Source organism: Suricata suricatta, chromosome 3 (assembly GCF_006229205.1).
Source record: "Suricata suricatta isolate VVHF042 chromosome 3, meerkat_22Aug2017_6uvM2_HiC, whole genome shotgun sequence".
Lineage (NCBI taxonomy): Eukaryota > Metazoa > Chordata > Mammalia > Carnivora > Herpestidae > Suricata > Suricata suricatta.
Genome location: NC_043702.1, coordinates 42,693,985 through 42,709,646, shown reverse-complemented (window position 1 = coordinate 42,709,646; position 15,662 = coordinate 42,693,985). Strand labels below are relative to the sequence as shown.

At 40.0% G+C, this 15,662-nt stretch overlaps 1 protein-coding gene across 4 annotated transcripts in view; it reads left to right on the top strand.

The window, feature by feature from the left end:
- The window catches only part of C3H2orf88 (chromosome 3 C2orf88 homolog), a 57,445-nt gene that overhangs the window by 12,487 nt on the left and 29,296 nt on the right, over window positions 1-15,662 (top strand). For 2 of the 4 annotated variants that reach the window (XM_029934244.1, XM_029934248.1), the window contains exons 2-3: window positions 6,661-6,874; window positions 11,994-12,046. The exons of 1 other annotated variant lie outside the window; for it this stretch is intronic. The gene's annotated coding sequence lies outside the window, so the exon portion shown is untranslated. The remainder of the gene's footprint in view (window positions 1-6,660; window positions 6,875-11,993; window positions 12,047-15,662) is intronic. One more of the 4 variants, XM_029934247.1, reaches the window with a different exon arrangement.

Below are 15,662 nucleotides of genomic sequence, written 5' to 3'. Positions count from 1 at the left end.
GCCTATTAGTTTTCTTGATTGTTTCCTTTGCAGAAGCTTTTTATCTTGATGAGGTCCCAAGAGTTCAGTTTTGCTTTCATTTCCCTTGCCTTTGGGGATGTGTCGAGTAGGAAATTGCTGCGGTGGAGGTCAAGGAGGTTGTTTTTCCTCAAGGGTTTTGATGGTTTCCTGTCTCGCATTCAGGTCCTTCAGCCATTTTGAGTTTATTTTTGTGTATGGTGTAAGAAAGTGGTCTAGTTTCATTCTTCTGCATGTTGCTGTTCAGTTCTCCTGCTAAAGAGGCAGTCTTTTTTCCATTGGATACTCTTTCCTGCTTTGTCAAAAATTAATTGGCCATACATTTGTGGGCCCAGTTCTGGTTTCTCTATTCTATTCCATTGGTCTATGTGTCTGTTTTTGTGCCAATATCATACTGTCTTGATGATGACAGCTTTGTAGTAGAGGCTAAAGTCTGGGATTGTGATGCCTCCTGTTTTGTTTTTCTTCTTCAATATTACTTTGGCTAAACGGGGTCTTTTGTGGTTCCATACGAAGTTGAGAATAGTTTGTTGCAGCGGAAAGAGAAATCAAGAAACTGATCCCATTCACAATTGTACAAAAAACTATAAAATACCTAGGAGTAAATCTAACCAAGGATGTAAAAGACCTATATGATAAAAACTATAGAAAACTTATGAAAGAGATTGAAGAAGACACCAAGAAATGGAAAAACATTCCCTGTTCATGGATCAGAAGAATAAACATTGTGAAAATGTCATTACTACCCAAAGCAATCTACGCATTCAATGCAATCCCCATCAAAATTGCACCAACATTCTTCTCAAAGCAGAAATAGGTTCTTAAGAAGCATGTGCCCTGAGCTAGGAACTTATTTGATCCTCACAACAGCTTATGAGGTAGATGGTAGTAATTTTATAGGTAAGAAAACTAAAACACAATTTTTTAAGTTACCCAAGGCTTCACACAACTGTATTCAAAATTACTGCATTTTTCCTTATGCTCATTGACTTGGAGAAATTTTCATAATACCGTGTAGTATAAAAATATTAATATAGGGAAGTATATATAATAAGATCCTATTATTATAAAAACAAATGACCACCTAAATTTTGCACACATATACATACAGTGCTCACACACACCCCACAGCATGCTATATGTCTAGACTATATTTATATATCAGAAACATAAGAAAAGCTACACCTGAGGTTATTAACATTAATCCTTGTGGAGGAGGCAAATTTACTGTTCTCAGTAAAAAAAAATTATGTAAGCTATAATCCCATAGAGCTATTTATGAAAGAATGACTTTCTGAGGGGAAGAGTGAATTCTATATGATTTTTATGTTTACCTTGAGTTTTTATTTTTTAATTGTATATTTTTTAAATTAGAATGCCAGATTAAGGGAGGAGAAAAACGATATCCACTGAAGGGAAAATCTAAGTTAATGGAGATATAATAATAATACATCTATAAAGCCTCTCAAGATGATTTCCTCATGTCATTAGAACTTAAAAAGTTAATGTTAATAAGAAAAAGTATGCTGATAACATACAAGAGTTAATGTGTAAGACTCTAAATATCAGGTCATGATAGAACAGTTTTTTAGCAGAAGTTAAATTTACTCTGCATTTTAGAATGTAAGCAGACCCTTAAAACAAGCATTTTCATTTTAAAAATTGGGTGCCATACTATTTTTTACACTAAATAATTTGAAGCAACTTAATATTTATATGTTTAATGTATTTTGTTATACACAAACTATAATCACATTACTTTTTACATTATTGATAAAATATAAATTCCTGAGATGATCCACAGTCTTATCACTAAGAAGTTTATCTTTTTGATTCTATTCCACAAGATCCTTAAGCTGACACCAGGTAGAAAGGAAGGGTGGACGTAGGCCCTGAAGTTCCCGCTGAACAAGGGAAAGTGACATAAGAGGCTGACATAAAAGAGCGATGAAGTGTAGCAGACAGCATGACCACAGGCAGGGGCCTTACAAAGCAGGAAAATATTCCTGATGGGAGGCCCAGGTTTCCCATAGGGCCTGGAGGAGATGAGGGTAGAGGAGCTAGAGGAAAATGGGATTAAGATTCTCAGGGCTGCAGTGAAAGGAGCTGAGGTAAAGCATAATGGTGGGATTTCACCAGAGCGGAGGAACAAAGGTGTAAGGAGGGTAGTCTGAGCTGTGATGAAGCGCTTGGCTTCCTCCCTGCACATGATAGGCCTCCGCCCTGCACATGATAAACCTCCACCCAATTTGGCACAAATTCTGTTGGTGCTATAACTGCCTAAGGGGGCATGTGGTCTGACTGTCTTGGGGACTTGTGAACGAGGGCCTGTGACAGTAGTGGAGGTGAAGGGCAAGGCCTCATGCAAGTTCTAGATGAGTCTGTTGTGCTGAGCTGTTGTATTCTCACTTCTATACAAATCGCTATTAACAATGGCATTTTTGTGAGTAGAAAATATTCACTCTTTGGTCAATATCTGGATATCTTTGATTCTTTCCATCAAATTCAGGACGTGCTCTATTCCGATTTGGGAAGAGGGCTGCTGGAGTGGTGCGGTTCTGTCATACTTGGCTGGGAGTGGGACTCGTTTCTTTGAAGAGCCTTTGTTTTGTGAGGTGTGGTGTTCCAAGTCCTCTTTCCCTGAGGCCCTAGGCTGGTGACTGCTTTGTAACCACATCCCTCTAGTCAATATGAAGTAAAGTAATAGAGCTTGCCAACAACATTCAATTATCTCAGATTGAGAGATCACTTTCAGAAAAAAAGCTGAATTCAGTGACTCACAAAACCAGATTCTTGGCATACATGGAAGGAGAAAATTTCAAGGAAGTCAGTGAAGAAAAATTCAAAAAGGTTCAAGTTGTAGTAATCCCTCCTGAGAAGCCACTGTTGGCCCCTCTGAATTTCTGTTCTTTAACTTCTGAAACTGCTCCCTTTATCTGAAAACATTAAGCTGCTATGAACTAGAATTTGCCAATGCCAAACTGGAAATCATTTTTGAGTTTTGAATTTCATTGCAAATAAAACTTTATTAAACACTTTCTTTTAACATTCCAATTTAGAGTTGAGAGTGGACACATTTCTTTAAATCCAGGCAACTACATTGGTAGTTCACTTTTGGGTTTTGTTTTGTTCATTTTTGAGGATATAATTATGAACTTTTTAAGGACACACATGGAATATTTGATCTTTTCATGGATCTGGTTGTGATGTGACTTTCAGTTTCAGGTTACTTTGATCTTTTTGGGTTGTTTCTTAAATTAAGTTGCTTTGCAAACACCTACATACTCAAAGGCCTCGGGGTAAGTTAACCTAATGGTCATTTATGGACTGCCTTTAGATATTGTCCCATTTTCACCATGCTCTATTCCAATTCAACTTTTTCCACTTGCCTTGATGGCACTTGTTCTAGAAGAAGGGGTTTTTTTTTTAAGCCATGGTCATAGGCATATAAATCCATGTTACTAATGGACTATTCCCCACCTCAGAATGCCAAGCTTAAAGTATTGGTTTCTTGGTCTTTTCTTTATAATTCTTTTGAAAATTGCATAGCTTATGCTGAAAGAACATACTTTGAAATTTGTTTTTCCAGTGATGTTTACAAAGTATGATTAAATAAAACTTGTGTGTTGACTTATGGAATGGGAAACAAATTAGAATTTTAGGACATCTTTCTCATTTAATGCAAGTATGACTAGACTTTTGTGTTTGACCTATGCTGACTAGGGAAAGTGACGATAAGATAAATGTTTTATGTAATTTTTAGCTCTCTTCATCTGGGGTTTTTAAAAAGAGGAATAGGCTTTGAAAAATGAAAAATATTAAATAATAACTACAAAAGGACTTTAGCATGAGGAATTCTGATTCCAAGATAGATAAAGTGTATAAATTCCATGAATAACTTTTCATTCTTAATAAACAGTAAAATCTTCTTCTAATGATGCCACACATTCATTTGCAGTTATGTAAAAATCTAGTCATACTTGCTTCAAATCAGAAAGAAATGTATTATACTCCAGATTGTTTCCCTAAATGGGACCATGGTCTCATTCAGTTAAATTCTGTAAATTTATAATAAATAGTAATAGGAAAAGTCAATACTATTTAATGTTATGTGAAGTCAAAGTCATATGATTGAACTGTATATTTATAAGAACCACTACATAAAATGAGTATATAGATAATTACTATAAAATATATAAAATATTGAAAATAAATATATTTAAAAAACAGAAGTTTTATCTTTAAATGACATACTTATTTTTTTATTATGTTTAATCTTTTATGTTTTTAATGTTTGTTTATTTTTGAAAGAGAGATAATGGGGAAGAGACAGAGAGAGAGGGAGATAGAGGCTCTGTGCTCAAACTCACAAGCCATGAGAACATGACTTGAGCCAAAGTAAGGCACTTAACTGACTGAGCCACCCAGGCACAACCCTCTCCTTTTTTTTTTTTTTTAATATTTTTAATGCTTTTTATTTATTTTTGAGAGACAGAGAGAGACAGCTGGAGCAGGGGAGGGTCAGAGAGAGAGGGAGATACAGAATCTGAAACAGGCTCCAGGCTCTGAGCTAGCTGTCAGCACAGAGCCCAACGCGGGGCTCGAACCCACGAACTGTGAGATCCGACCTGAGCCGAAGCTGGACGCTTAACCGAGTGAGCCACCCAGGCGCCCCTACCCTCTCCTTTTTTAAAGTAAGCTCTACAACCAGTGTGGGGCTTGAATTCACAACCCTGGGGTCAGGAGTCCCATGCTCTACAGACTGAGCCAACCAGGCACCTCTATTCTTTTTAATCTTAAAAGAACTAATGGTTAGACTTAAGTTAGCTCTGGTCAGTCACTAATAGTCTTCGATGAAACCTAATAAAATACTGATATATGAAGAATGTGAAAATGTAACTTGATAGTTGGTCTTGATTTATAGATAAGCAAATAGTTTTCTAAGAAATCTAAGAATTTTTGAAGCTTCCCAATTATTTAGGGACAAAACCAGGGCTTTAATTCAAGTCTATTGATTACTAGATTTATAATTAAATTAAACATTTCCTCAAAAATATACATGGTTAAAAAAAAAAAAGTGAATGCATATATGAGAAGGAAAACTAATCAATTGTCAAAGGTTTTCGGAGTTCCCAACCTATCTTCTGTTTTTATAAGGATAAGTTTCTTTTTTTTTTTTTTCTGCTTTTCACATATGCAAAAGCAAAGGGCATTTATTCGGGCTTACGCTCAGCCTCTCAGACTTCACCAACGCAGTGGATCCGTGCTGAGAGCCTATAAGGATAGCTTTCTGATGCTGTTTTTTATAGTTGGAGATCATTCTAAAATAGGCCACATATCCTGCTTTTCTCATTCTTGCTTACGTTGTGGAGGGCACAGCTACATACCCAGAGTCATCTGTCCGTCTTGTCAGCTGTGCAGGACTGAGCCAGCTGTAGAGAAGAAACTCAATTTTAGCTGCTCTTGAAAAGAAGCTTCCACTAATTTCAATACTGGTGCCAGTGCTTGAAGGAAGACTTTACACAGAGCAATCCTTGCCTCCAGAAATGATCAGTAACACTCCTATTAACTTGTCATTGCTCTTGCCTTTATCGGCCCCATGTGGCTGGCCCAAGATGATTGAACCCAGAATGCAGTTTGTACCAGTCTTTAAAAGGCATTTCTTTACTCTATCCAAGGGCCATACCTAATTTAGTGGATGTTCCATCTAAAATTATACCAGATTTATTTTTCATAACATCTGGGCTTCCCAGGCTTCTAATGTAAACACGTAGCAAGTGTTCTACAGGCATAATCATTCATTTTTTACTTTTGTCATGTCCTTTTAATAGAGAGATATGTTAGACTCACTGTAAAACAGAATATTAGTAGTTGATTTTGACTCCTGGGGCAGGAATTGGTTATGAGATAAAATGTAACAGTTCAATACAGACAATCCCCCTATGGCTTTGCAGATGGTTAGGTAGAAGCAGAGCTGAGCACTGGAAATATTCTCTTGTTGCATAAGAAAATATTTGCCAGTACACTGGAACAGGAATGAGTTCTGGATTTAATCTTGGATAAACATTTTACTTTTTTGTTGTTGTTGTTCAGCTACCAAAAATAAAAGACCCATAATTAGATGATATGAGTTTATTGTTCAGAACCAGGAGTGATCTTAGAAGACTATTAGTTCTACTCTCTAATCACAGCCAGAAAGAAAGAAGGGGGTATCAGTTCAACTATTCTAAACCAATGACTTTATTTTTGGTAGGCATCTTACCTGGTTTGTGATCGGCAGCCCTATTAATCAAGTTTCCTCAAACTCATTGCTGCCTAGTATGCTCCCTGCTGGTGCGGAAGACTTGAGATTTAAATCCAGAGAATATCTTGATCTGTGGATCAAGATGCCTAAGTGAACACACATATTTACTTCCCAAAACCCCACCCTCACCTTCTCTACACCTGTTACCTTGTGGGTTGGAGATTAACTAGGGTAGGTTGTAGAAAACAAAGACATTATTTCCTTTGAAAATCTGAGTAGCAATATGAATAAATTTTTATTCTAATATAGTAACTTTCTAAAAAAATTGTATTATGCAGGTATTGGTTTTATGATAACTTTCTGTTTAAGCAGAATATTACTCTCCTTGACTACTCTAGGCAATGAAGTAGTTAGGACAAAAATGGAGTGAAAGTCTTGGGAAGGAAATAAACCCTAAATGTGGAACATTACATGGAAGAGAAACTTGTCATTAAAACTCTATGAAAAGAAGCTTTGGAAAAGACCAAAGAATTGCAAGTAGAGCTATAAAGGCAACATCTGAGGGAAACAAGTTCTACTATAACCTCTACTACTACATGTTTGACTACTAAGGTAAGGCAGTAAGGCTTTATGCCTTTTGCTTTCTTCATCAGTAAAATTGGAAGAATAATATCCCCATGTTCACTTACCAGGAAAATAACCAAGCTGACTATCCAAGAACCTTGCTGAAGATTTATGAATAATAAATAAAAAATAACCTTCAGTTCTGATAGACATATCAGAATTCCTTTGGAGTTTCCTTGAGACGTTGAGCACATGGGAGCATTTATAGAAGGCATTTTAAAGAAGATCTTTCTGGCAATAGATCCTGCCCATCAGAGTTGATGGGTTAGGAGGAATGCTGCCTGGAACAGCAGCAGGGTTTTTGTAGGCCATTGTGTAACCGAGACTTGGAACTCAGGTGTGGGTTCAAATTCAAGTTCTACCACATATTAGCATTTACCTTGTCTTTTCCATTTCCACATATTTGAAACAGAAATTATGCATACCACAAAGTATTATTGTGAGGGTTAAATGAGATAGCATGTGGAAGGCCATTATTACTCCCAGCACATAGTGGGTGCTCAGTAAATAGTAATTTCCATTGTTACTTCTAAGTTATGGTAGCTCCCTATTCCCTCAAGCAACGTTATCAGTTAAGTGAAATATCATAAGCCATACAATACCCCCATGTGGACAGGCTGCTGCTTATATTGAATCAGCTAGAATTCTTCCTTGCACACCAATATACACATGTGGTAGTAGACTTGTCTGTTTTAAACAAAAATCTTTAAAAGATGATAAACTGCTTCCTTAGCCAACAAACATAGCCGGGCTCTCTCTGCCCTTGTACAGGGCACACACAGTAAGACACCAAGATAATGCCTTAGTGCTGGAATGGATGCAGTCCAAGGGCCAGCTCACATGGCTTCATATTGTAAAACAACTCCAAAGTTATAGGATCTTGGCTTTGGAAGAATATCCTTCAAGGATATAGAATTTTGCTATTCTTTTTAAAAATCTTAATGCTAGGGTTCCAGATAGATTCTCTAACTTCTGGTTTAGGGGGATGTCCACAAACCATTCTGTCCTGTTGTAAACTTTAACTAATAAAATGCCCTTTCTTAATTAAATCCAGATCTGCCTCCCATGATTTTTTCCTAGTGGTTCTAGTACTTCCCACCAGAGCAATGTAGATTAATCCCCTCACCCCTGTGAATACCCCTTAGGTATCTATTCTAATACTCCTAAATTCTTGAATAAACATCTTAATGTTTAATAATTTTTATATTAAAGGTAAATATTTGCTAAATATACTTTGAAAATGGGAATAATAAATTTTTTTGTCCAGAATTTTTATCTAGAATCTCCAGATTTCCAGGAGGGAAACTGAACTATTTAGATCAAACTGGGATATTGTTTTTAACAACCACGGTATTCAAACAGTGGATAATGAGTCATAATGAAAGGCACATATGCCCTACATAAAAAACATATCATGCAATATGATGTCTGAAATAATAAATTTTGGAGCAATGATTTGCAGGGGTCCAGCGCCAGCAGGTCCAGGGCTCCCTGAAGGATGGACAGTGTCAGCAAAAGAGAGAGTGAGAGAGTCTCAGCTTTCTTTCTGATTACCAGGCAGGCATCTCTGCTCTGTCAGTTTTTGTGTCTATGTTTATAGATCCAGTGTTAACATGACATTAAAAAAGTGGAATTTTTACTACAAATAATTCTCAGTGATAAATTGTTTTTAAAGGTGTACAGAAACAGGTTTTACAGAGGCATTTTTGTAGAACTACTCTAATTTTACTGAAGTAGTTAGTTTTTACAAATAATAGGCTAACAGGTAAAAAGCAGATAACATACACATTTGTTTAAACCAGTAGTAAATCTTACATCAAAGAAGATAGCAGGGTGTTCTCAGAGAGAAGCAGAAAGCAAACACATTTGTTTATATCAATAATGCTAAGATTTAGGCATAGAGTAAGCTAGGAGTCATTCTGTCTGGCTCACAAAAAGAAGAAGGTATTTGCACTGGTAAGTAAGTTGCTTGTGTAAACCTTATTATCTGATGTTGAAAGTGTAAGCACCATAGGGACCCTAGATGAGCCGACCTTTGTATATGAGTTTAAGTTTTAACTATTTTTACCTATCCTCATAACGAATATCAGTGTAAGGGAAGGTATTTGTGGCACCAATTAGCAAAGGCATGTGCAGTAACGTATGTCTGGCTCTTGTTTGTTTCTTATCTCTAAGTTAGGCTCTTTTTCTCTGGGCCAGAGTTAATACTAACTCTTGTGTTCTTTAGCCTCCTTTATTGTCTATGTCTTAGGTTTGTGAGGGTCATTAGAAGAGCCTTTCAACAAACTTCTGCAGTGCTTTGTCTAAATTTTTCTTCGTAGAGATGGGAATAAGCTTCTTCCCATGAAGTGTCTGTGTGGGAAATATCAGTCTGATTTGGAACATTGTGAGGCCTAATTAATAACAGCAGTTCAACAGCAGTCCCATTACTAATATGAGCCAACAGTAGAAGGAGATACCAGTTTTGCTTCATGGAAGGAGCTGTGCAAACATTTGCCATTTCCTTGCCATGACTGTCATCCAGCAAGGCTGATGCAGCTCCCAGCAACTCATCTTTTCCCTGACCAGGTGCAATCACGCCTTAGGGACACGGCAGGGGGACAGGCTGCTCCTGACACTAATCAGCAAAGCACTCGGAGGTTTGGTGCCCAAGCAGAAATGAAAGTTACAAGAGTGTAGATTTTGGGAGCTGTCTGGGGGCAAGAGACAGTGCAAACTTGCCGTCCCCTCACCAGGAATTTTCACTTAACCTTGAGTTCAAATAGCTCCCAGTAATGATTGTAGTATTTACCTGGCTTTAAATGTCTTATACCCACATTGTAATCAAATGAAATCTCAGTGCCAGAAACTGTTGTCCAAATAAACATGGTTAAAGACTTAAAGAAGCTCAAACTCATGGATCTAAGTAGTAATGTTTTTCTATGTTTAATATGCAATGAAATCATACTGCAGCAGACTAAGAATGTTCAACTCATCAAACATTTAATGCCTTCCATATGCCAGGCGCCAGAAACAAGTACATAGAATACATGAAGTACACAGTTCTTGTCCTCAACATGTTTACAATACAGGGAAAGGACAAATATAAGTCACCATTAAAGACAACAAAATAATTTTAAAAATAAGATGCCAATTTATTTCCAGACATTTCTACCTCTAAGGGGGAGTATTAAATCTACTTATATAAGAGAAATAGAGCACTGATAGTAATTCAAAGCACAGGCTCCAAAATATATTTAATTTAGCATAAAGATCTTCAGACAGATCTTATATAGGTACAAGGAGGCTTATTTACTGACAAATATACATTAATAAACTTAAAGACTCTTAACCTTAAAAATAAAACTGTCAGTTATTTTAATCAGCAAAAATGCATTTACTCAGGAATAGCAGACAATGCGATCAGGCACAAGCACGCTACAGCAAAATCATGGACGAGTCCAGAGAACCAAACAAGAGGACTGCACTTACATAGAAGAAAGAGGGGAGTTGGGAAGGCTGTTATGAACAAAAAGTCCATGAAAACTGGGAGTTCCAAGCATAGTATCTTTTCATTGGCTGAGTAGTGACAGTCTCTCATTGGCTGGGCCACTGCAGGTGGAGGAGGAAAGCCTTTTTTCCTCCTGCTGCTAGGTTAGTATAGTATTTATTCAAGGTCTCTTCCTATGGAGTCTGCAATTGACAACAGTGGTAGAGCATGAGAGCTCCCCCTGCTGGCCTCCCAACTCATTGTAAATGACGTTTCCTTTCTTCACAACACCAAAACAGAATGCGGAAGAACTTTAAGGAAAAATGAAAGTAGTGAGAAGAAATGGCGCAGTTGACAACTTGTCTAGTTGTTAATGAACAGAAATGGATTATATAATACATGGTCGGGAAATACTGTTCCATGATACTCTAATGCTCTGCACTAGTTAAACTCTTATTTGGAACTTTTCTCTAGTTTGCATTGGAGATAACTGCATCTGGAGAACAAGAAGAGGTCTAGTGAAGCCTGACAAACATGAGTAAAAGAAATCTTGTGATAAAAAGTTAAATATTTTCTCCTCAGGAAAAGAGAAGTTCCAAAGGGGTGATTGGATTCTTGCCTTTCATATGAGAAAGATAATGTAAATGACTTCTCATTTCAGGGACATGATGAATAAGACTTGAATAGCCTAAAATACAGCCTTGAAAATTTACTTTGGGCATAAGAACTCTTAAACATATTCTGATATATATTAAAATATCAAAACAAGGAACTCTCCCAGTAGGCTTATATTGGCACTTGTTTGGCTGGTCAGATAATCTGATAATTTGTTCTTTGATTTCACAGCAGTGTGATTAAGGCTTATAACGAGATTTTGAAGCCTGCTATTGCATAGGAAAAACTAGGAGTATTACTTGAGGTGCAGAAAAAGTTTCAGAAGCGAAGGATGAGACCATTTTCATACCTACAGCTAGTTCTTCATCAAGAAGTGTGTTTATGTGTCTTGGGCTACAAAAAGTTAAAGAATCAATGTGCCATTGCTGCTGCTGAATTTTTTTTTAGAGCTTTGCATTCTAAAACCCTAGTTTAGGGCATGACATGAAAATATGTCTGTCTCCTACTCAGATGAGATATCTGGGTCTCTCGCCAAATCTAAAATATCTTAGCATGTTTAAGATAAATTTTAGAGAGACCATTTTAGCCTAAACATAAAAAAAATAGTTCATAAAAACCTGAATCAGTGAAAGCTATATGTGGGAAATAGCCTTGTTTCCAGTAAGCACTACGAAGGTTCCCACCACCCCCCCCCCCGCCGGACTAGTAAACTATTTATGAGAAATGAGGGGATACAATTTTAATGTGTGCATGCATAAAATAAAAGCATTATTTTATCTTAACATAGTTTTATTATTATGAAAATCAAAATGTCAAAATGAGTTTTCTCATAGGTCTTATCTGTGCTAGTCTCTTAAAATGTATACCCCATAATGGTAATTTTTTTCCTGCCTCCTCATTTTTATTCTTTATAAATCGTTGCTGTGACTTTCATAACCCTCTAATGGACACGCACGCTCTCGTCTGTACATGGACATTCACATACTCTTCCATCTACTTGTCCTGTCATCACTTCATTATCAGAAAGCAGTGAAGGCACGTAATCTTCGGCGTTCTAGTCAGAGCTCCAGTGGCAGGTGAGTCCTGGGGACCATATCATTCCTGACAGGGTCACGTCATTTCACTAGTTAGAGTTCTTTTAGAGAGGAGATTCCTTCTGCCTGGCTGGCATGCCCTCCCTCGCTTCTCCCAGATACGTCAGCTCTGACTGGTCAACCTGAGGCAGGAATGGAAGTTGGAGGTGCTCAGTGTTTCGTGGAGAAACCAGCGGAGAGAGTCAGCTCTCTACCTCTCTCTGACCTGTCTAGAGCGGAAGTGTTTGAGGGGGCTGGGGTTGCAAATGGGATTTCTTTACAAGGGTACAGTCCTCAATCCGGCTTAATACCTCTCTGCTGTCGACAGGCCAGACTGCTTGTGTGCAGATTCTAGTATTTTATCATTGCTGTTTTCACTATGTTTCCTTCCATGCTCTTCAAAAAGAAAACCCACTGAACACTTGTTAGGGCCCAGGCTCCCTCACTCTAACCACATTCAAGTTAGGCTGTCTTTGGGGTCCTTCATTTCCTCTCTCACTTTGTTCTGCAGTTTTTAAGGGACGCCTGGGTGGCTCAGTCGGTTAAGCCTCCGGCTTCGGCTCAGGTCAGATCTCACGTTCGTGGGTTCGAGCCCCGCATCAGGCTCTGTGCTAACAGCTAGCTCAGAGCCTGGAGCCTGCTTCCGGTTCTGTGTCTCCTTCTCTCTCTGCCCCTCCCCCTCCCATGCTCTGTCTCTCTCTGTATTAAAAATAAATAAAACATTTAAAAAAAACCATAAAAGTTGTATTCAGCACACTTTCAAAATCGTACAGTTGGCCTCTGCCACCACCTGTTTGAGGAGCTCCGGGTTCCGGTCTCCACCATCTTGTTGAAGCCAGGACGGGAGGATGACAGGCGAGCCGGAACGCTGGCCTCTGGCTCCTAGCTCCAGGCTGGGGTGGCTTTGAGGAAAAGCCAGCCTTTGTGAGTCCCAGCAGCAGGGGGCGCCACGTTCCTCCGCGCCTTCTTACCTCTGGCTCCTACAAGGGCACGGTCTCGACCAAAGCATGGCCCGCAGTCCTGACCAGAGGCCAAGGCCCCGCTAACCTTTTGCCCTCCTAAAGCTGGAGGGAGGTGTCTTCCCAAAAGCACTTGGAAAAGCAGCTTCTCTCACAGCTGCAGCGAGTGCAGGGCCCGCAGCCTTCCTAGCCCTAGGTGGATCGACTTCCGCTAGCAGAGGGGGTCAGCCAGCAGCTGCCCAGGGGCCAAGTAAAGCCCCGTCTGTCCGCAGCCTGGCCCACCAGCACCGCCTTAGACCCGGGGCCCTGAGTATGAAGCGGTCTGGGGAGGCAGAGCAGAGACGGTGGAAGGGCTGCTTCCGGGTGTTTCTGCATCTTGGCCAGATCCAGGATGGATGGAGGGAGAGCCTGGCTTGGGTCTGGCCTGAGCAGCAGCCCATGTGACAGGTGCCACCCACAGAGAGCAGGGAGGCCTACCACACAGCTTCCCCATATTCCATTCTTGAGACCAAAGGGGCGGAGGACAACTAACCCTTGGTAAAGGTGATCCACTGTATTTTTTTTTTGTTTATTTTTATTTATTTTGACAAAGAATAAGCAGGGGAGGGGCAGAGAGAAAGAGAGGAAGACAGAATCCCAAGTAGGCTCTATGCTGTCAGTGCAGAGCCTGGGCAGCACAGAGCCTGATATGGGGCTCAAAATCACAAATCTGAGACCATGAACATAGCCAAAATCAAGAGTCCTTCGCTCAACCAACTGAGCCACCCAGGCGCCCCAGATCCACTGTATCTTTGAACTGAGTGAAAGAAAGGGATGTGTGTCCAGAGAAGTTATTTCTCTTCTAGGCGAGGCCAGAGACTTTCCTCCTCCACTTCTTTTTTTTTTTTTTTAATTCTTTATGTTTTTATTTATTATTGAGACAGAAACAGAGCATGAGTAGGGGAGGGACAGAGAGAGAGGGAGACACAGAATCTGAGGCAGGTGCCAGGCTCTGAGCTAGCTGTCAGTACAGAGCCTGAGGCGGGGCTCGAGCCCACAAACCATGAGATCTTGCCCTGAGCTGAAGTCGGCCACTTAACCAACTGAACTACCCAGGCGCCCCGCTCCTCCACGTCTTCTGCTCCGGTAGCTGGGAAGTAAAACACAAATTCCTAAATTTCTCTTTTCTTGCCTTGAGCACATCAAAGGCTGACACTGATCTCTCAGTGTGGAATCCAGAGGTCTCATGGATTATTCCAGCACTAGGCTGGTGAGGGCTTAATGCTGGGAGAGAAAGAAGGCAAGCAATGAAATAGGTTAAGTGAAGAATTAGGCCTAAAGGTGGATCCTTGCATTTGATCATAATTATGTAGCATGATATGCCTGAAATATATCGAATTAAATATTTGCTAAATGTAATCAATTTGTATACATTAAAAATTGACACATATCAGACAAATCAATATAAGTGTATTCACATTCTGTGTCAGAATGTACCCACTTCTATTCCATTAATCAAATTATAAAGAAAAATGACATTTCTGGGTTTCTGTATTTGTATATAAAGTTACCTTATGTTAGCATAATAAGACTGTGCAGTGCATTTAAAATCTGAAAGTTTCTGAACTAGATTTTGTATAATCTAGCAAGTTGTATGCTTGCAACTCCTCAGCAACCTAAGTATATTTTTTACTATGTTGTATCTTTAGAGACCTAAGTCTCACATGAATCTACAAATTGATGGCTTTGTCGGTCCAGGTGCTTCTTTTTCACATTCAGTGTCCTCATCCATAATGTGAAGGAGTCAGGTGAAGCTGTCCTGGAAGTCTCGCCCAGCATGGAATTTGCATGACCGCTCCACTGTAGAATACAACTAAAATAATGGTTCTTTTGTAGTCCTCTTGGGTCTTTTACTGCTGCTCGAATCATGCGGCGGGCGGGCACAGATGCAGGCACCACGTGGAACGCACAGGGAAACACAACTGAATAATGATCGTGTGTTGAGAGAGAGACTTCAACAGTTTAAAGAGTGAGAAAATGGTGTTCGGTTAGTGGTGTTTTGTTCTGAGAAACAAACTTGGAAAATGTTCCGGAGTATTTTGGGATGGAGAAATACAAAATGGATGTGTACTTCTAAATGATTAAGTGCTCCAAGCACTTTTGCTCTGCAAACTCACGGTGCAAGCTAGTTAGGAAGGGCAGAGCCCCTGGCCTAGCCCTGCAAAGTGTGGGGTTTGAGGTCAGTGTGGGTTTGGCTGCTACGCCTGGATCCGAGGTCCAGATCGCTTAGCTGGGAAGCCTGCGGTGAGACTGCCGCGAGTTCACTTGCTCAGTGTGACGGGCCGAGCACCTGTTCTCCCCAAGGCAATCTCCGTCCGCAGAGCAGCGGTCTCAGACGCCAGTCCCCCCTTTTACCTGGGCAACGCCCAGAACACTTAGCCGCTCAGGTGGCGCAGATAAGGGGCAAGGGGGCCAGGCAGTGATGTGAGTTTCTCGTTTCTGTTTTGCTGGAAGTTTGGGAATCTAATTCCTGCTGGAGAAGCGGCAGCACTCTGAACAACGGGAGTGAGGGCGGTGGTGCCCCGCCCCTGCCTTACACCGCCGCCAGCCGACGTGACGGTGGCGGTCCTCACAGCCCTGAACTCGCGTGCGGCCCGCAGAGGGCGCGTCCCGGAGCCGAG